General features: G+C 39.6%; 1 long non-coding RNA gene, 2 other non-coding genes and 1 pseudogene across 3 annotated transcripts in view; all 4 read left to right on the top strand.

The window, feature by feature from the left end:
- Positions 1–12,496, top strand: part of LOC105440780 — a 30,051-nt gene extending 17,555 nt beyond the window's left edge. Inside the window, exons 3-8 of the long non-coding RNA XR_004062999.1 lie at positions 5,268–5,547; positions 6,323–6,605; positions 8,482–8,764; positions 9,533–9,815; positions 10,609–10,891; positions 11,865–12,496. This is a non-coding gene — a long non-coding RNA (uncharacterized LOC105440780). The remainder of the gene's footprint in view (positions 1–5,267; positions 5,548–6,322; positions 6,606–8,481; positions 8,765–9,532; positions 9,816–10,608; positions 10,892–11,864) is intronic.
- Positions 12,497–19,728: 7,232 nt separating this feature from the next.
- Positions 19,729–19,847, top strand: LOC115922002. The gene has a single exon (XR_004063267.1). It is a non-coding gene; the product is annotated as a 5S ribosomal RNA (ribosomal RNA).
- A 379-nt stretch (positions 19,848–20,226) lies between these two features.
- Positions 20,227–20,345, top strand: LOC115921965. The gene has a single exon (XR_004063231.1). It is a non-coding gene; the product is annotated as a 5S ribosomal RNA (ribosomal RNA).
- A 380-nt stretch (positions 20,346–20,725) lies between these two features.
- Positions 20,726–20,839, top strand: LOC115922012 (annotated as a pseudogene).
- The last annotated feature ends 1,631 nt before the right edge of the window (positions 20,840–22,470 follow it).

Here is a 22,470-nt window from a genome sequence, read left to right as displayed (position 1 = left end):
TTCCTAATCCTATTCTCACAGCTGAACCCCAATAGCAACCCTTACCCCAACATATTGTCGTGTTGGGATCTTATTTAATGATGAGAAGTTTATAAATTAGCAGGCTGAGCCGCTGAATACAAGTTCTTTATACAGTTGAAATGAGATACATTTATTTGGCAAAGTGCAGCAACTCTCAATGCTATTACTTTGTATGTACATGTGTAGTTGAGATTACATGTAGACGGTAGTAAATTATCTTCAGCGGTTGATGGCTGAAATCAAAGTCCTTATGACCAGCAAACTTTACAATATGGAAAGTTTTGGGGAGAGAAACAATGTTGGGATGGGTGACTTACAGCGTGTCCACACACAAAACAATTTATCCCGAAACTCTATAACGAAACGTCATATAAAGAATCATCGTATAAATTCCACGATGTCCACACACAGAAGAAAGTAATCCTGAAACTCTACAGCGAAATGTCGTATAGGTGCACAGTTTGCTACTGCAGTCATGAAATGGAAGCGAAAATGAGAGGTCTGGTCTCCTTTCGCTCGAGGTCACGTTAAGCCCCGCCCAGTTAGATACACTAGTTACACTCCCCCTGTCCACACACAACAGTTTCCGTGATTAGGCGTGATTCTTTATTGAGTTTCAGTTCGAAACGATGCCCAAACCTGCGTTTCATTAGACTAGTTTCGTTATACGACGTATCGTTAGTGAGCGTCCACACACACAATTTTCATCGTAAAACTATCGCGAAACGGTATCACTATCGCGAAATGGTATAGCTAATCACACCTAATCACAGAAAATGTTGTGTGTGAACAGGGGGTTAAACGTGCTTATGACTGGTCAATGGTCAGGGTTGCTATGGTAGTATGGGGAGTGGCAATGGAGAGTGCAAGTGACTGGGGTTTGGGCCTAGTATGAGTCATAGTTATTGGAATGTGGTTCGATCCTTGAAGCTAACTCTGGGGTGGTCATTAATGGTCAATTGTTTATAATAAAATGTAATGGGATAATGGGGTTCTGTTTTATCATGGAGGAGGGACAAAGGTGAATGAAAGGTGAATGACTGAAGGGAGGCAGGCCTCGAATTACATCAATTTGGGTCAAGGCCACTTTTTTGAGAGGGCACAAATCCACTGAAAGGGGCACAAATCTATCCTAAGGGGCACTAAGGCCAAAGTTGAAAGTAAGAGTAAAATCACCTCACGCCATTTTCATAATGGGGGTATTTGCAACCCCCCCCCCCCCAAAAAAAAATGCTCATTCCCCCCCCCCCCCCCCCCCCCCCCCCCCCCCCCCCGAGTGAATTATCGGCCAGCGCGATTTTCAAATTTTCGGGAGAAAAAAAAAATAGTTCTCACTACCCCCCCTCCCCCCCCCCCTTATATTCTCCCACGAATTGGGCCCCCTCTTTGGTCCCCTCCCCTGCCGCCGGCTGGATCCGGCAGTGGGGTGCGTGGAGGGTGGGGTGGGTGAAGGCCTGCAGGGAGTGGGGGAGTTTCCCCCTTTGACGTTTCATTGAATTATTAGAGAAAGAAGACAATTCATTGTACCGTTCGACTATTAATCCTTTTCTGAAATCAATTCCCACTTTTAATTAAAACGTATGGGAAAGAAGACGATTCGATGTACCATTATCTCAACTCTTAATCCTTTTCTGATTTGATTCCCGACCCTCCTCCAGAGAAAAATCCAAGTTTTTCACTGATTAAAAACTCTGAAAACGCACCAAAAAAGGTCACAACGCGAAGTGAAGATGTTGAACCAACGATGGGTATACAAAACTTCCCGATATTGATTGGTCTTAATAAAAAGGACGGAGATGGATTGAAAAAACTAAGTCTGAGTCATTACGGTTTTTGTGGCAAACGTTTCAGTCATTTCGATGAAGATATGCTTCCGTATCGGCAATGAAGTCCCGCTAATAGTTATTAATTTAGGAGTTCCATAGTGGCAATGAAGTCTCGCCGATAATTATTGTTTTTAGATCTCCATAGGGGCAATGAAGTCTTGCCGATAATTATTGTTTTTAGATCTTCGTAGGGGCAACAAAGTCTTGCCGATAATTATTGTTTTTAGAGCTCCGTAGAGGCCGCAAAGGCATGCCGATAATTATTGTTTTTAGATCTCCGTAGGGGCAACAAAGTCTTGCCGATAATTATTGTTTTTAGAGCTCCGTACGGGCATCAAACACTGGCAACAAAACCTTGCCGATTATTATTGTTTTAGAGCTCTGTACGGGCAACAAAACCTTGCCGATTATTATCATTTTTAGAGCTCCGTAGAGACAACAAAACCTTGTCGATAATTATTGTTTTTAGAGCTCTGTAGGGACAACAAAACCTTGCCAATAATAATCGTTTTTAGAGCTCTGTGGGGGCAACAAAGTCTTGCCGATAATTATTGTTTTTAGATCTCCGTAGGGGCAACAAAGTCTTCCCGATGATTATTGTTTTTAGAGCTCCGTACGGGCAACAAACCCTGCCGATAATTTTTTTTTTTTGATCTCCGTAGGTGAAACAAAACCTTGCCGATAATTAATGTTTTTAGATCTCAATAGGGGCACATTACAAGTCGGGGTTGACTTATGATGACTATAATGTCGGCAAAACTTTTGTGGATTAAAATATTGTGGCCGTAAACGTTTTGATTTTGAAAAGGGCATTCCGGCCAGTGAGAGGGGCATGGCGGCAAATTGCCGATTGCCAGTGGGTAATTCGAGCCCTGGGGAGGGGGAGTGATACAAGTACTACATAACAATATAGCCTGAACCATAGAGGGGGGGGGGGGGGGGAGGATGTACATTTTTGGCATGTGTTCTAACACCAAAAATATCTGACCCCCAAAATTTGTTTTGAAACAGCTGATGTCGTCATTCTAATGTCCATCCATTTAGTACCATTGAATGAGGAACATAAACATATCATTTCCTGGATATTTATCTTCATAATGTGGGGCTATCTAGTATCTTTTCCCTCTTTTTTAACCCTTACCGTACTGGGGAGGAGCCCCCCCCCCCCCCTCGACATTTTCAGAGATTGCCTAGCTACCGCTTGGAATTTTGAATTGTCATTTCAGGACTTTTTTTCCTGAAGTCTTACACACATTTTGATATCATTTTCGTTGAAATCGGACATATCTGTAAGGTGTTACATAACAATTAGTATGCGCATGTCGTCAAAAAGTGCTATAATTACATATACATGTATTCATGTACGGCAGCTAGGCTAAAGCCGGGGTAATAATAAATGCGCCTCGCAATAGAATTATCTAGATAGACGGCGCTATAGAAATGCCTGTTATTATTATTATTATTATTACAAGCAGAAATGTGAATACAAGTGGGAGATATGAATTGATATCAAATTGCTTTTATATGTTTCTCAAAGTAACTTGATGTATTCCAAAACAATAGATATAATAAGAAATAAAAAACAATAAAATACATAAGAAAATAAATATTTGAAAATTGCATCAAATTTGCATAAATTATTATTAATTACATCTAAATAACTATTTTGTGTTTGAAAAGAAGTTTCATATGAATAATAATGAGTTTCAACATTCAAAAAGTGGAGTCTGACAATTTTTGTAATGATTCTAGTTCCTTGTACATTTCCAGATTTGATATTCATAAATGCTTAATTTCCGTATTCATAACTAATGCAAATTAACCTACGCTTTTTAGCTCATCCAGCCTGAAGGGCCCGATGAGCTTATGCCATGGCGTGGCGTCCGTCCGTCCGTCCACAGTTTTCAAAATGCTTCTTCTTCGTTATTTTTCAACCTATTTTGATTCTGATTGTTTCATATGATAGGGCTAGGGGAAATCACAAAAAATGCTTCTTCTCCTTCATTTCTCGACCGATTTCGATTTGGTTTGCTTTATCTGGTAGAGCTAACTTTGGTACACTAAACATCTCAGAATTTTGAGATTTTGCTCCATTGATTAATTATGGTAATTTATGCAAATTGATTCCAAAAATAACAAAAATTGCTTCTTCTCCCTCATTTCTTGACCGATTTTGATTTGGTTTGCTTTATCTGGTAGAGCTAAATTTGGTTTACTAAAATTCTACACAGAATTTTGTGATTTTGCTCCATTGATTAATTACTTGTTTTTGTCCCTTACAAAATTGTTATTTTGTCATATTTTTCTGTTGACAATTTACTGACTATTTATACCTCTGTCCTTTTCTTATCATAATAAATGGTCAGTATGTTTACATTTATCTCTTACTAAGTTCAAGTCCTGCTTGTCATAAAACTATATATTTTTCAACCAATTTTCATTACATTTCCTTTAGTTTCTATTTAATCTTGTTCTTGTACAGCTAAATGAAATTATGTCTCTTCCAGGGCATCAAATTTTTATTTTTTGACCAGTTCAAAAGTGTACCACATAAAATTTACGATATTGTTGCGAGATGCGGATGAGCTCTACGTCATTGACGTTCTGGTTCAAATTAACCTATGCATTTTCAAATATCATAAAAATTATGAAACCTCATGGATTTGAGATGAAAGAAACATTTATTCAATACATTTTCAAGATTCTTCACAAGTCTACAGACAAATATGTCGAGTTTTCTGTAAAATGCATAAAATTAGCATTTTGCATACTGTACTTAATTAGGCTTTAACAACAAAAATTTGCATATTAGGAAAAAAACAAATTATACTATCTTGTTCCTTATGTACATGTAAATATCTACAAACATGCAAATTTTCCTGTTCATCAGGCATTCAACGGCCGAGATCATAGGCCCCTCCCCCAGTCAGTAAGGTGCTCAAAATAGCCCAGTACAGTAAGGGTTAAGTTAATTGAGAGCTGATTTAAGAGATAACCACCTGTCAATGACCATGCAGGAAGGTTTAATCCCTCTTGGCCAACTAGTGCAGAAGGGCTTCAATACATTAATTAATCTAGGCCCTGTTACATACAAATTTACAAAGAGTCTGTATTTGTATTTGTAAATGCAATTATTTACTATTTACTTTTATAAAGTCACTATTAAATGAAGGAGATTGATTGAATTTTCATAACATACAATTAATTGGAACTTCTTAAGTAACAGTGCCAGCATTGGATTGATTGTTAGCATTTTTAAAAACTATATGCAGGGTACTGATAACAAAATACCGGTACCTCATTGTAATTTTCAAACATTTCAAAATGATGATTGACAATGCTCTTGAAATTGCCTTTTGGGGAAGTCTTTGCCATAATTTATTGGGAATCTATGACTTTTCTATGTCAATTTCTTCACAGATTCGAAATGAAGTCTGGAGCTTGCCAATCACCTGACGAGCCAAATGATATTTCCAATCATGATGAAGGTTACCAAGAGAAGGATGGCTGTAATAAGACATTCTTTTACAGGGGTCATCTCTCCCGACATGCAAGGACTACCCACCTTGGCCAGAAACCTTATGACTGCCGATATATGATATGGTTTCCCCGAGCAAAGCCATCTTGAAAACCATGTGATCGTCCTCACATGAGAAAAGTCAGACCCATGTCTGCACTTCATGAGAAGATTTTACTAAGGGTAAGATTTTACTAAGGGTAAGATTTTACTAGGGGTAAGATTTTACTAAGGGTAAGATTTTACTAAGGGTAAGATTTCACTAAGGGTAAGATTTTACTAGGGGTAAGATTTTACTAAGGGTAAGATTTTACAAAGGGTAAGATTTTACTAGGGGTAAGATTTTACTAGGGGTAAGATTTTACTAAGGGTAAGATTTTACTAAGGGTTGGTCATGTCAGAAGCCACACACTGGAAAAGCCATTGAGTGTTCTTGTTGTAACTAGACATAGTGACCCCCAGGGGGTCACTTTCATACAAAAGTGCTATCCACCGTGTCCATCAACCTCTGAAATGGACCCTAATGGCGTATCCCACCTTTTCTGAAATGACCCTTTTTAAAGAAAACGTTGAAACCTGTGAACCTAAAAAGATACCCTTTTTTTTTTGTGCAATCAGTGCTTGAAAAACAACCCTTTTTGAGGAAAACTGCGACGATGCCGTGTAGCTGAAAAAGACACCCTTTCTACGCTTTTTCTGGACGCAGGTGCTTAGCCAGTCATGTTGGGTAGTGACCTCACTTAGCATATATGATGAAGCATACAGAAGAGAAGCTATACAGTGCCAGCATAGGATTGATTGTTAGCATTATTTTAAACTATATACAGGGCACTGATAACAAAATACGTCACTGTAATTTTCAAATATTTCAAAATGATGATTGACAATGCTCTTGAAATTGCCTTTTGGGGAAGTCTTTGCCATCTTTTATTGGGAATCTATGTCAATTTCTTCACAGATTCGAAATGAAGTCTGGAGCTTGCCAATCACCTGACGAGCCAAATGATATTTCCAATCATGATGAAGGTTACCAAGAGAAGGATGGCTGTAATAAGACATTCTTTTACAGGAGTCATCTCTCCCGACATGCCAGGACTGACTACCCACGTTGGCCAGAAACCTTATGACTGCCGATATATGACAAGGTTTCCCGAGCAGAGCCATCTTGAAAACCATGTGATCGTCCTCACATGAGAAAAGTCAGACCCATGTCTGCACTTCATGAGAAGATTTTACTAAGGGTAAGATTTTACTAAGGGTAAGATTTTACTAGGGGTAAGATTTTACTAAGGGTAAGATTTTACTAAGGGTAAGATTTTACTAAGGGTAAGATTTTACTAGGGGTAAGATTTTACTGAGGGTAAGATTTTACTAGGGGTAAGATTTTACTAGGGGTAAGATTTTACTAGGGGTAAGATTTTACTAAGGGTAAGATTTTACTAAGGGTAAGATTTTACTAAGGGTAAGATTTTACTAGGGGTAAGATTTTGTAACTAGACATAGTGACCCCCAGGGGGTCACTTTCATACAAAAGTGCTATCCACCGTGTCCATCAACCTCTGAAATGGACCCTAATGGCGTATCCCACCTTTTCTGAAATGACCCTTTTTAAAGAAAACGTTGAAACCTGTGAACCTAAAAAGATACCCTTTTTTTTTTGTGCAATCAGTGCTTGAAAAACAACCCTTTTTGAGGAAAACTGCGACGATGCCGTGTAGCTGAAAAAGACACCCTTTCTACGCTTTTTCTGGACGCAGGTGCTTAGCCAGTCATGTTGGGTAGTGACCTCACTTAGCATATATGATGAAGCATACAGAAGAGAAGCTATACAGTGCCAGCATAGGATTGATTGTTAGCATTATTTTAAACTATATACAGGGCACTGATAACAAAATACGTCACTGTAATTTTCAAACATTTCAAAATGATGATTGACAATGCTCTTGAAATTGCCTTTTGGGGAAGTCTTTGCCATAATTTATTGGGAATCTATGTCAATTTCTTCACAGATGTGAAATGAAGTCTGGAGCTTGCCAATCACCTGACGAGCCAAATGATATTTCCAATCATGATGAAGGTTACCAAGAGAAGGATGGCTGTAATAAGACATTCTTTTACAGGGTCATCTCTTTGACTACCCACAGGACTGCCATGACAAGGTTTCCCGAGCAGAGCCATCTTGAACTACCTAAGGGTAAGATTTTACTGCCGATATATGACAAGGTTTCCCGAGCAGACTGCCATCTTGAAAACCATGTGATCGTAGCCATCGCAGTGAGAAAAGTCAGACCCATGTCTGACAACTTCATGGTAAGATTTTATCTAAGGGTAAGATCTTTACTAAGGGTAAGATTTTACTTAAGGGTAAGATTTTACTAGGGGTAAGATTTTACTAAGGGTAAGATTTTACTAAGATTTTACTAAGGGTAAGATTTTACTAAGGGTAAGATTTTACTAAGGGTAAGATTTTACTAGGGGTAAGATTTTACTAGGGGTAAGATTTTACTAAGGGTAAGATTTTACTAAGGGTAAGATTTTACTAAGGGTTGGTCATGTTAGAAGCCACAAACTGGAAAAGCCATTGAGTGTTCTTGTTGTAACTAGACATAGTGACCCCCAGGGGGTCACTTTCATACAAAAGTGCTATCCACCGTGTCCATCAACCTCTGAAATGGACCCTAATGGCGTATCCCACCTTTTCTGAAATGACCCTTTTTAAAGAAAACGTTGAAACCTGTGAACCTAAAAAGATACCCTTTTTTTTTTTGTGCAATCAGTGCGTGAAAAACAACCCTTTTTGAGGAAAACTGCGACGATGCCGTGTAGCTGAAAAAGACAACCTTTCTACGCTTTTTCTGGACGCAGGTGCTTAGCCAGTCATGTTGGGTAGTGACCTCACTTAGCATATATGATGAAGCATACAGAAGAGAAGCTATACAGTGCCAGCATAGGATTGATTGTTAGCATTATTTTAAACTATATACAGGGCACTGATAACAAAATACGTCACTGTAATTTTCAAATATTTCAAAATGATGATTGACAATGCTCTTGAAATTGCCTTTTGGGGAAGTCTTTGCCATCTTTTATTGGGAATCTATGTCAATTTCTTCACAGATTCGAAATGAAGTCTGGAGCTTGCCAATCACCTGACGAGCCAAATGATATTTCCAATCATGATGAAGGTTACCAAGAGAAGGATGGCTGTAATAAGACATTCTTTTACAGGAGTCATCTCTCCCGACATGCCAGGACTGACTACCCACGTTGGCCAGAAACCTTATGACTGCCGATATATGACAAGGTTTCCCGAGCAGAGCCATCTTGAAAACCATGTGATCGTCCTCACATGAGAAAAGTCAGACCCATGTCTGCACTTCATGAGAAGATTTTACTAAGGGTAAGATTTTACTAAGGGTAAGATTTTACTAGGGGTAAGATTTTACTAAGGGTAAGATTTTACTAAGGGTAAGATTTTACTAAGGGTAAGATTTTACTAGGGGTAAGATTTTACTGAGGGTAAGATTTTACTAGGGGTAAGATTTTACTAGGGGTAAGATTTTACTAGGGGTAAGATTTTACTAAGGGTAAGATTTTACTAAGGGTAAGATTTTACTAAGGGTAAGATTTTACTAGGGGTAAGATTTTGTAACTAGACATAGTGACCCCCAGGGGGTCACTTTCATACAAAAGTGCTATCCACCGTGTCCATCAACCTCTGAAATGGACCCTAATGGCGTATCCCACCTTTTCTGAAATGACCCTTTTTAAAGAAAACGTTGAAACCTGTGAACCTAAAAAGATACCCTTTTTTTTTTGTGCAATCAGTGCTTGAAAAACAACCCTTTTTGAGGAAAACTGCGACGATGCCGTGTAGCTGAAAAAGACACCCTTTCTACGCTTTTTCTGGACGCAGGTGCTTAGCCAGTCATGTTGGGTAGTGACCTCACTTAGCATATATGATGAAGCATACAGAAGAGAAGCTATACAGTGCCAGCATAGGATTGATTGTTAGCATTATTTTAAACTATATACAGGGCACTGATAACAAAATACGTCACTGTAATTTTCAAACATTTCAAAATGATGATTGACAATGCTCTTGAAATTGCCTTTTGGGGAAGTCTTTGCCATAATTTATTGGGAATCTATGTCAATTTCTTCACAGATGTGAAATGAAGTCTGGAGCTTGCCAATCACCTGACGAGCCAAATGATATTTCCAATCATGATGAAGGTTACCAAGAGAAGGATGGCTGTAATAAGACATTCTTTTACAGGGGTCATCTCTCCCGACATGCCAGGACTGACTACCCACGTTGGCCAGAAACCTTATGACTGCCGATATATGACAAGGTTTCCCGAGCAGAGCCATCTTGAAAACCATGTGATCGTCCTCGCATGAGAAAAGTCAGACCCATGTCTGCACTTCATGAGAAGATTTTACTAAGGGTAAGATTTTACTAAGGGTAAGATTTTACTAAGGGTAAGATTTTACTAAGGGTAAGATTTTACTAGGGGTAAGATTTTACTAAGGGTAAGATTTTACTAGGGGTAAGATTTTACTAAGGGTAAGATTTTACTAAGGGTAAGATTTTACTAGGGGTAAGATTTTACTAGGGGTAAGATTTTACTAAGGGTAAGATTTTACTAAGGGTAAGATTTTACTAAGGGTTGGTCATGTTAGAAGCCACAAACTGGAAAAGCCATTGAGTGTTCTTGTTGTAACTAGACATAGTGACCCCCAGGGGGTCACTTTCATACAAAAGTGCTATCCACCGTGTCCATCAACCTCTGAAATGGACCCTAATGGCGTATCCCACCTTTTCTGAAATGACCCTTTTTAAAGAAAACGTTGAAACCTGTGAACCTAAAAAGATACCCTTTTTTTTTTTGTGCAATCAGTGCGTGAAAAACAACCCTTTTTGAGGAAAACTGCGACGATGCCGTGTAGCTGAAAAAGACAACCTTTCTACGCTTTTTCTGGACGCAGGTGCTTAGCCAGTCATGTTGGGTAGTGACCTCACTTAGCATATATGATGAAGCATACAGAAGAGAAGCTATACAGTGCCAGCATAGGATTGATTGTTAGCATTATTTTAAACTATATACAGGGCACTGATAACAAAATATGTCACTGTAATTTTCAAATATTTCAAAATGATGATTAACAATGCTCTTGAAATTGCCTTTTGGGGAAGTCTTTGCCATCTTTTATTGGGAATCTATGTCAATTTCTTCACAGATTCGAAATGAAGTCTGGAGCTTGCCAATCACCTGACGAGCCAAATGATATTTCCAATCATGATGAAGGTTACCAAGAGAAGGATGGCTGTAATAAGACATTCTTTTACAGGGGTCATCTCTCCCCACATGCCAGGACTGACTACCCACGTTGGCCAGAAAACTTATGACTGCCGATATATGACAAGGTTTCCCGAGCAGAGCCATCTTGAAAACCATGTGATCGTCCTCGCATGAGAAAAGTCAGACCCATGTCTGCACTTCATGAGAAGATTTTACTAAGGGTAAGATTTTACTAAGGGTAAGATTTTACTAGGGGTAAGATTTTACTAAGGGTAAGATTTTACTAAGGGTAAGATTTTACTAATGGTAAGATTTTACTAGGGGTAAGATTTTACTAGGGGTAAGATTTTACTAAGGGTAAGATTTTACTAGGGGTAAGATTTTACTGAGTGTAAGATTTTACTAAGGGTAAGATTTTACTAAGGGTAAGATTTTACTAGGGGTAAGATTTTACTAAGGGTAAGATTTTACTAAGGGTAAGATTTTACTAATGGTAAGATTTTACTAGGGGTAAGATTTTACTAGGGGTAAGATTTTACTGAGGGTAAGATTTTACTAGGGGTAAGATTTTACTAGGGGTAAGATTTTACTAGGGGTAAGATTTTACTAAGGGTAAGATTTTACTAAGGTTAAGATTTTACTAAGGGTAAGAATTTACTAGGGGTAAGATTTTGTAACTAGACATAGTGACCCCCAGGGGGTCACTTTCATACAAAAGTGCTATCCACCGTGTCCATCAACCTCTGAAATGGACCCTAATGGCGTATCCCACCTTTTCTGAAATGACCCTTTTTAAAGAAAACGTTGAAACCTGTGAACCTAAAAGGATACCCTTTTTTGTTGTTGTGCAATCAGTGCTTGAAAAACAACCCTTTTTGAGGAAAACTGCGACGATGCCGTGTAGCTGAAAAAGACACCCTCTTACGCTTTTTCTGGACGCAGGTGCTTAGCCAGTCATGTTGGGTAGTGACCTCACTTAGCATATATGATGAAGCATACAGAAGAGAAGCTATACAGTGCCAGCATAGGATTGATTGTTAGCATTATTTTAAACTATATACAGGGCACTGATAACAAAATACGTCACTGTAATTTTCAAATATTTCAAAATGATGATTGACAATGCTCTTGAAATTGCCTTTTGGGGAAGTCTTTGCCATCTTTTATTGGGAATCTATGTCAATTTCTTCACAGATTCGAAATGAAGTCTGGAGCTTGCCAATCACCTGACGAGCCAAATGATATTTCCAATCATGATGAAGGTTACCAAGAGAAGGATGGCTGTAATAAGACATTCTTTTACAGGAGTCATCTCTCCAGACATGCCAGGACTGACTACCCACGTTGGCCAGAAACCTTATGACTGCCGATATATGACAAGGTTTCCCGAGCAGAGCCATCTTGAAAACCATGTGATCTTCCTCACATGAGAAAAGTCAGACCCATGTCTGCACTTCATGAGAAGATTTTACTAAGGGTAAGATTTTACTAAGGGTAAGATTTTACTAGGGGTAAGATTTTACTAAGGGTAAGATTTTACTAAGGGTAAGATTTTACTAAGTGTAAGATTTTACTAAGGGTAAGATTTTACTAAGGGTAAGATTTTACTAAGGGTTGGTCATGTCAGAAGCCACACAGAGTGTTTTTCGTTATAACAAGACATTTTCAAAGAATAGTGGCCTCACTTAGCACATGATGAACTAAGCATACAGAAGAGAAGCTATACAGTGCCAGTCGAGTGGTTTAAGGCGCTTGACTGTAGATGCGAATGTCGAGGGTTCAAATCCCGACATGGCACTAATATCCTTTGGCAAGATATTTACCTGCACTTGCTACTCTCCACCCAGGTGTTAAATGGGTACCCGGTAGGATGCGAACGTTCATGTGGTTGGACGAGCAAGTGTGCGCTTGTAAAATGGCGACTGGCTGGACTGCTCCCCAGGGAGTGGAAAATGTGCACACATTGTGTGCGGGTAAGCCTGAATTCGATGACCGGGGTAATAATATATCTGTAGAGCGCTTAGGCACATCGTTAGGTCGGTGTATTGAGCGCTATATAAAAAAAACGGATTATTATTATTATTATTGTTAGCATTTTGGTTGTCCATATGTACGTCCATCCATCCGTACATGTATGTCTGTACGTCCCCTTGTGATCACGTTATCGCAAGAACCGATTGATGGATTCCCGCCAAACTTGGGTCCAGTATGTATCTTGCAGAACTAATGAATTGATTAGATTTTTGGGTCATTTGGTCAAAGGTCACAGGGCTTATTACGTATGCAAAAACAGCTTGTGATCACGTTAACTCAAGAACCTATTGATGGATTCCTGTCGAACTTATAGGGCATAATACATGGGTGCATGGATGTACATGTACATGTATGTCATACCTGCCAACCCTCCCGAATAATCCGGAATATCCTGTTTTTCTAGATTTTTAGGACCCCAAAATGCGAGATATCCCAGATTTTCAAAATTCTGATTCTTATAGCCATTCTTAATTCTCATTTTCAAATGATGGCAGATATGGTATGTGATTACATGTGATGAAAGAATTCGATCAATCTACTGCATACATGTAATCGCATCAGTCTTGATCTTTTCAAAATGAGAGAAATTACACCATGGTAGATGACTTGTACAAAGGCCCCGCCTATAGTTCAAAGGCTTCATATTGTCAAAGTTGTGAAAGAAAAAAAGTTCAAGGGCACTGTTCACTTCAGTTCAGTTTATTCAATTCCATCTTTAAAAACATATTTTACAGGTAGAAACATGCAATTTCGTTTTGAATATAATACATAAATCGGGATAACATAACATATTAAAATGAATTAATACAAAACAGAATAAGGTACAGCTTTAAAAGAAAATGAAGAGAAGGTTTTGTGTACACATATTCCTATCAAATAAGATCTCAATCTTCACCTTTTCAAACTGAATGGAATTAGTGTAAATGTTAAGGGTTTATTGTTAATGAGTCATCCTCTTCTTTTTTTTTTTACAAATGGGGTTTCCTACATGTAGCTGCATGGTTTGTGGACTACTGATACAATTCTAGATATTCCTTGTTTTGTTGCCTGTTTGACCTCGCGCGTCATCTTGTACTCTTTAAAATTGAATCCAAGGTTCAACTCCTGCTCATTCTGACTTGGTTGTTGAGGCTTGAAGCATCAGCTTATGAGCCCATCTTGACAATCACAGCACTATTTTTGTTAATACTGTACGGGTTATATTTGACAGGATGATGATGCCAATTATTTTCAAGTTCAGATTTAAAACTGTTAATAGATGGCCTAGCTTGAACTGGTCATTTGGGTTAGCCCGGTCCAGTTGTTAATAGAGCAAACAGCAAGGGACCTCTGCCTAACAATGTGTCTTACAATGTGGCTTCTCAACTTTGAAGTTATGACCTCTTGCCCTACTTTCTTTGTTCATAGAGAATAATATCTCTCTCTACATCTTCTCTTCCAGTCATGATCTTGTATAGTTGGATTTGGTCAGCTTTTTGCCTAAGTATTAACTAAGATGTTTAATCTCTGGTATGAGCATAGTAGCTCTTCGCTGGACTTTCTCCAGATCACCTTCATCTTTAAAAGCTTATGCTTCCAAACAGTGTTGCAGTATTCCAGAGTGGGGAGTACTGTGGTCTTGTACAATTGAAATAATCGTTTGGTTCCCAAAGATAAAAAAGACCTCTTAATAATCCCAACTTTCATGTTTGCTCGTTTGGTAAAGTCCAAAACATGTTTACTAAATAATAGTTTGGAATCGAAGATCACTCCAAGATCCTTTTCATTGGCAGAGACATCTGTTGTTGATACATGTTTTCTATCATTGGCACATTTCATTGTATGAGTGAAGTTCTTGTTTTACTTGCCAAAATGCATCACCTTACACTTTTCTTCATTGAGCTGCCATTTATGTGACCATTCCACTATCCTGTCTCAGTCTTTTTGGAGGAGAGTGGCATCATCTTGATTCTACTTGGCATTGCATCATGTGTATATTTATTAAGAGGGCAGCCCATTCTAAATAAGTGGGTCTTCCAAGAGGCCCTGCAAGTAATGTCATAAGTATAATCATACAATTCAATTGAATATATTAAAAACAGTAAATTATAGAAAGAAAGAAAAAAAATTTACATTTGAAATGCTATGGACAGTTACATTGAAATTGTCTTTACACTGTGAAAGTATTAAGTGACAATGTGGCATAAACAAATGAAAATGTATTTTTAGGTGGATTTTGATTTTCCATTCCCTAATTATCCAATGCTATTCATTCCACTGGAATAGACTCCATGACACTTTTAACCTGACCTTAAATCATAGTTGTTTAAGTCGGCATTTTTTGGAGTCTGGCCTCATTGGACTTCAATTGATATTTTTTTTAAATATAATATTTAGCCATTTGTTTCTTACATTGTCCGATTGATGAGGGTTTTTATCTAGTACATCCATACTAGCATCTTTTCTCCTTTTACAGACCTTGCTTTGTTTAGAGATTTCCTCAATATTTAGCCTTATCCATAGAAATGTTGCATGCACTTTCATCTCTTTATAGCAACATACACCTGTAGTCTTCCTCACATTCATTATCATCTTCCGAGCCTCCATTCGCTTGTTTCACTGCACTGGAAAAGCAATGAGTGATACCTGAAAAAATAAAATGAGAGAAAGAAATATTAATATGTATACCCACTTTCTAACATTCATTTATAAGGAAACTCACCTTGACACCACGGGTCACGCGTCATACATAGCTCTTGAGTTGGTGGGATTTGATGTGGCTCATCATTTCAGCGTCTGTCTTGCGGGCAAAGAGGGGGTCATCCTTCCTCAAGGCGTTGATCAGCGCTGTTAGATCGTCGTGGTTGTAAGCGAGAATAACGCTAGCAGGTGCACTGAGGAATGACCCATACTTAAGCAGACATGTGTGTCTGCTTAATGACGACCGCGTCCCAGCGATGCAACCAATGCCATACGTCAAGTCGCAAGACCATTCCCCCGTCCGTCCACTCCTGAAACAGAGATTCCAACCAAGAGGTGCCACCATCCCTCAAACACAAAACACACACACACAAAATCTTTTGCAATTCAAAACCTACTTTCAATACAAATATCTGTAGTGTATATTTCATATTAATTTAGTAATTTAGAAATTGAACTCGCCTACAACAGTTGTCTTTGTACAGGAACTTTTTCATTCCATTTCATTTATTTCCACTTTTCATAAAAAACATAACAATTTACATAAAATATCTGAATAACACAACACAACAAAACAAAACAAGAAAATAGCAAAACAATATTTAAAGAATTTAGAGCACCTAGAATTAATACTTGATAATGTGGTGGAGCCAACAGAGGCCATTGACCTATCAAGGGCTGGTCTCCAGGAATAAATTCAATGTATATAGTTAGGTACAAAACATACATGTAGTTAAGTACACAACAAAAGGGAAACAGGCGGTCTGTGTGAAGTAAAAGTATACACAGAGAATAGTAAAGCATAAATACTTCAGGTGGTGTAGTAACTTTTAAAAAATCAACATATTTTAGCATTTTAAAAGGCATTGTTTATGTGTAGACTTCCCTCAGACTCCGAGGCAGTCACAATGGTGGTCAGAGACTGGCCCCACTCATTGAGTACACTAGTCAGAAACTGCGTTGTCCCTGGGCCATCTCAGTACACTTTCTTCAGGATCTGAGAGAAAAAATAGTGAGAGAGAAAATATATTAATTTTGTCTGTGTACAAGATTTTGGGCACAGGAGCATTTGCACTCTTAAATTGACAAATCAAGCCGCGGCCACCCTGGTGTAGGCCTTCTCAAACTCTGATGCAGTCGCAATGGTGGTCAGAAACTGGCCCCACACGTTGAGTACACTCGTCAGAAACTGCATTGTCCCCTGGCCATTTCAGTACACTTTCTTCAGGATCTGAGGGAGAGAAAAGATATTGTTTTATTTTTGTTATAGGGCACATGTTTGATTTAAATCATGCAAGACTTGCATTTCTTTTTTTCTTCGGGACATTGATATACATTCAATATATTTATTGTTATTATTTTCAGTGATTTAGTGCTCTGTCTGTAGTTATTCACTCTTGTATCTTATTTTACATTTCAAAGAGAGGAAGTGATAGGGGTCACTTTTTTAAATAATACAAAAACAAAATACCTGTTTTGTGCCGTCTATGCACAAGATTTCTCCTGTTATGCCAGAATGGAGGACCTGTAGACCGGCATTTTCTTGATCTCCAAGATGAGCTTGGCACGGTGAAAAACCGGGGCACATTGCAGAGGAGTCTGGGGGATGGGTGGGGTGTAGCTCCCTTCAGCTTTCACGAACAGTAGGATACCTCCCTGCCCCGTAGAAGAAGTGGATGTATGTGCATTGCAGAGGACAGTTCGGTACAGTTCCCTCCTATCGGCATACCACACATCATGACCCTTTTGTAGGATGCAGGCAACTTTGCTCATTGATATTGGGTTGATTCGATCATCAAGGATACGAACAACATCTTTATCAATGGCTCGTTTGCTGCACATCACTGCAGGGAACATGCTAGAGATGGCAGGTGGAAGATTGATGAGGATACTGAGACTGTACGCATGCCATCTGAATTGAAGCTCACTACTGGTCCTCTCGGACTCCTTCAACTCGATCGCTTCTCTTGCTTGAGGTACAACACTGTACTTAACCTGTGCATACCCTGGGTTCGGCAACATCTCTGGAAGCTCGACAGGTGCCGGGAGGGGATCAAAAGAAAGGACTTTCCGATGTCGGAGGACTTTGGGTTGAGTGGTTGCAAGGAAATTTGATCGCGTCTCTTGCTTTCCAATGAAATTCGTAATTGATTTTGAGTTGATATTCGGAAGGGGAAGATTTAGCATGGCGAGGACTGGGTCATCAAGAAGCCTGTCACAGATCCTCTTATACCTTGTCCTGATGTTAGTGGCGGTCTTGGTTGGAGACTAGCACGAAACTGACGGCAGATTCTTAAGTACCTGGATGACCAGGTACAGAAGCCTCGACTCCTCCGTGATTTAGGCGGCCTGCGCAAACTTCATTTCTTGTAAAAGAACCAAATTATGCAAAAAGTACACTGCATCAAAGCAAATACAACGATGTGTTTGGATATTTTGATTATCCTTTTCTCGTCTTTTTGCATTGCCAATTTGGCATCTGCAGTGCTTCCTGATCAAAATGTTCATAACTATCATAAACATTGTTGAACCCTGGAGTCACACATCTATTTGTGAAGCAGGATATCCACGGCAGATAAGAGTGGGTCATCCCTGACCCTGTCCGTGATCCTCTTGTATCGGGTCTTTATTTTGGAGGCTCCTTTTGTTGGAGATGACAGGCCACCCACAGACGGCTGATTCTTCAGCTTTTTGATGAGTAGGTATAAGAGCCTCGACTCATCTGTAATGGATGCTGCCTGGGCAAAGCGCATCCACCCAAATTTGTTTGTTTGTGCTGAGCTACTTTCCTGGGATTGACTACCTGAATATTTTAATCATCCTTTTCTTCGTCTTTGTGCCTTCCCAATTCGGCATCTACTTCCTGAACAAAATGTTCATAACTACCATATACCTAAGTGAACCCTTGAGTGACACTTCTATTCGTGGTTGGACAAAATGTGAATTTCTGTGTGTACTTCCCACTGTTTTTGCTTTTGATGGAACATACTTCTTGCGTAGGCCTCCACAGTTTGCTATATTACATGCTGAACATGGTTTTGACGTCGCTTTTGGGACAGAAGGTGACGGTTTGGGGGAGGAGGAGGACATACGGTCAACCCAATGGATGGGATTGGCGGTAGGGAGAACGTCTGTGCCTTTGGTTAAGCTGGTACAACGACCAAGATGGGAATGCCAGAAGACCCTGGTGGCATTGCTGGGGATGAGGAGGGACCCAGCTTTGGAGCAAGGCACTGTAACTTAGGAAGAGGTGGCTCATCTTGACTTTGGGATGATGGTCCAGGTTGAGAGAAGTCAAGGGCCCACCTCTTCTTACCATATTGCCTTCCAGATTGGTGGGGAATATACTCATAATTCGTCTTGGTGAAGGAAGGAGGTGGAAGGGATGCAGGTAACTCCACAGCTTCTGGAATGGGGGCTTTAGACGGTACCTTCCTGTGGGGCTACACCTTCGGTTGAGCTGTGGCATGGTAATTTGCCCGCTTCTGCTCCCTCGATATAAAGGCTGTTATTGATTTCGCATTTATATTAGGCAGCGGGATGTCCATGGCAGATAGGAGTGGGTCATCCCTAACCCTGTCGGCAATCCTGTTGTAGCGGGCCTTTATTTTGGAGGCTGCTTTCGTAGGGGATGACAGGCCACCCACAGACGGCTGATTTTTGAGCATCTTGATGAGGAGCTATAAGAGCCTTGACTCGTCTGTGTGGGTGCTGCCTGGGCAAAGCGCATCCACTCGAACTTTGTCTTCTGAGCCGAGCTACTCTCCTGGGAGTGACTGCCCAAGCATCTCCCAAACATAGTGTAGACCCAGGTAGACTCATACTTTTTGACAAAGTCGCGGGCGCTCTAGTCATGGTCTTGCAGATTCCCTGCAGCTTTGGCAAGCTCCCGCCTAAGGGGGGGCCGGGATGATGTGCTGCTCCTCTTCAATGAGATTAAGAAGGAGAAGCGCAAAGTCCTCTACTTCTTGGAAGCCAGGCAGATGAAGGTTGCTTTGCCTCATCAGCACATCTTCCATAAGGGGGGAGACCTCCTCAACCACATGCTCTTCATTGCTGAGGGCAACGTGATTTACAGACACTGCATCCAGGGGGTCATCAGGTTGAGTGGTAGGACCATCCTTGTCCATGCCTTCGTAGTAGTGGTCTTCCATGGGGCCCTGAATGAACATATTTACATCGTTTATAACATTTATGCAGAACAGTAACAAAAATAACCCTCAACCGTTTCCAAGACACGGGACATGACGTAACATTGACACTGGTCAATAAAGCGCACTTTGTGCGCATGCTCAATGATGACGTCAGTCTTTAACTTCAAATAGGTTGAACGATGATGTCTTTCGCCTATGACCATACCATGCTGAATATACCGGTTCTCGTCTGATCACCGAAGTCAAGCAGCGTAGGGCCTGGTTAGTACTTGGATGGGAGACCGCCTGGGAATACCGGGTGTTGTAGGCATTTTTTTTTTGGTTTTTTTTTTTGAATTGTTTTTGCTTGAGGTGACGCCCTTGACATGCTGAAACCCTTCTCTTACCTTCCCTTTCCCTCTGTTTTTGGGGGGTTTCTTTTTAAATTTATTTATTTATTTGTTTCTAATCTTTTGACAGGGTACGTAGCCCATTCACCAACAAGTAGTGGTCTTCCATGGGGCCCTGAATGAACATATTTACATCGTTTATAACATTTATGCAGAACAGTAACAAAAATAACCCTCAACCATTTCCAAGACACGGGACATGACGTAACATTGACACTGGTCAATAAAGCGCACTTTGTGCGCATGCTCAATGATGACGTCAGTCTTTAACCTCAAATAGGTTGAACGATGATGTCTTTCGCCTACGACCATACCATGCTGAATATACCGGTTCTCGTCCGATCACCGAAGTCAAGCAGCGTAGGGCCTGGTTAGTACTTGGATGGGAGACCGCCTGGGAATACCGGGTGTTGTAGGCATTTTTTTTTTGGTTTTTTTTTTTTGAATTGTTTTTGCTTGAGGTGACGCCCTTGACATGCTGAAACCCTTCTCTTACCTTCCCTTTCCCTCTGTTTTTGGGGGGTTTCTTTTTAAATTTATTTATTTATTTGTTTCTAATCTTTTGACAGGGTACGTAGCCCATTCACCAACAAGTAGTGGTCTTCCATGGGGCCCTGAATGAACATATTTACATCGTTTATAACATTTATGCAGAACAGTAACAAAAATAACCCTCAACCGTTTCCAAGACACGGGACATGACGTAACATTGACACTGGTCAATAAAGCGCACTTTGTGCGCATGCTCAATGATGACGTCAGTCTTTAACTTCAAATAGGTTGAACGATGATGTCTTTCGCCTACGACCATACCACGCTGAATATACCGGTTCTCGTCCGATCACCGAAGTCAAGCAGCGTAGGGCCTGGTTAGTACTTGGATGGGAGACCGCCTGGGAAAGTGCGAACGACCCCTGGGAGGTCCAACGGGTCCGATTTGACGTCACGAAACTGGTGTGATCTGTGAGCGGAAAACGCCATCTGCGTCGTGAAATACCCATGCTCGCTGTCGTCTGCAGCTGCTCTTTAAGGGGGTTTTGCTCATTTATTTTAGCTAATTTCCGTCTGTTTTGCCTATTTTGTGTTATTTTGTCTTCATTTTCTTCTTGTTTTCCTTGTTTTTGTTAACTTTACACTGATTTTGGGGCTATTTTTCCCTTTCTTTTGCTTGTTCATTTTGTTTATTATTCTTTGTTTTTGTCTTTTATTTTAAGTTTTATCGTTGTCTTTGTTTGTGTATGTGTGTTTTTTCCCTTTGTGCCTTTTTTTAGTCTGAAGCAGACAAAAATACACACAAACATCCAGAAACACACACTAACATACACACGCACACACACATACACACACACACACAACACAAATTCTAACATACAGACAGATAAAGTCTGAGAGCTATTTAATTCCTTGCCATTTCTTCATGTTTTATTAAAAAAACATGTCTTTTTTATTCTTCTTTTTCTTTCATGTGAGAGAATTATGTCAAAAATCGTTGGCAAGATAATAAACCTGAGTTGCCTATCTAAAAGGCAAAAGTACATGTTAAAAGGCATATATACATTGTAAAAGCCTCTAATTTTCTGCAAGAAGGCATCAAGTTCATATAATAGACCCTGTCAATCAATGAACTCCTCTATCAAAAGGGCACAAGTTCATTGTTAAAGGAATACACTGTAAAAGCCTTTACTTTTCCGCAAGAAGGCTTATGTACATATAATAGAACCCGTCAATCAATGAGTTTCCCTATCAAAAGGGCACAAGTACATTTCATATGGAATAACCAATAAAAACTTGTCCTTTCCTGCAAGAAGGCAACAAGTACATATATCAGAAATTCTTGGCAAGTTTATAAAACTGAGTTGCATACCAAAAAGGCATAAGTACCTGTCATGATAAATACATTATAAACGCGTTTACTCTTCTGCAATAAGGCACCAAGTACAGAAAACAAAGCGTCAATCGATGAGTTGCCTACCCACAAGGCATCAGTACATGTCATAATAATTACATCATAAAAACGTATACTTCTCTGCAATAAAGCACCAAGTACACATTATAGAAAGCACCAATCGATGGAATGACCAATAAAAGCCTGTCCTTTTCTGCAAGAAGGCATCAAGTTCATATAGTAGAACCTGCAAATCAATGAACTCTCCTATCAAAAGGGCACAAGTACATTGTTAAAAGGAATACACTGTAAAAATCTTTACTTTTCCACAAGAAGGCTTATGTACATATAATAGAACCCGTCAATCACTGAGTTTCCCTATCAAAAGGGCACAAGTACATTTCATATGGAATAACCAATAAAAGCCTGTCCTTTCCTGCAAGAAGTCAACAAGTACATATATCAGAAATTCTTGGCAAGTTTAAAAACCTGAGTTGCCTACCAAAAAGGCATAAGTACCTGTCGTGATAAATACATTATAAACGAGTTTACTTTTCTGCAATAAGGCACCAAGTACAGAAAACAGAAAGCGTCAATCGATGAGTTGCCTACCCACAAGGCATAAGTATATGTCATAATAATTACATCATAAAAAAGTA

This window comes from Strongylocentrotus purpuratus, unplaced genomic scaffold (assembly GCF_000002235.5).
Source record: "Strongylocentrotus purpuratus isolate Spur 01 unplaced genomic scaffold, Spur_5.0 spur5_scaffold_10, whole genome shotgun sequence".
Taxonomy (NCBI): Eukaryota; Metazoa; Echinodermata; class Echinoidea; order Camarodonta; family Strongylocentrotidae; genus Strongylocentrotus; species Strongylocentrotus purpuratus.
The sequence above is the reverse complement of the archived record's forward strand: the minus strand, read 5'-3'. Positions and strand labels throughout refer to the sequence as shown.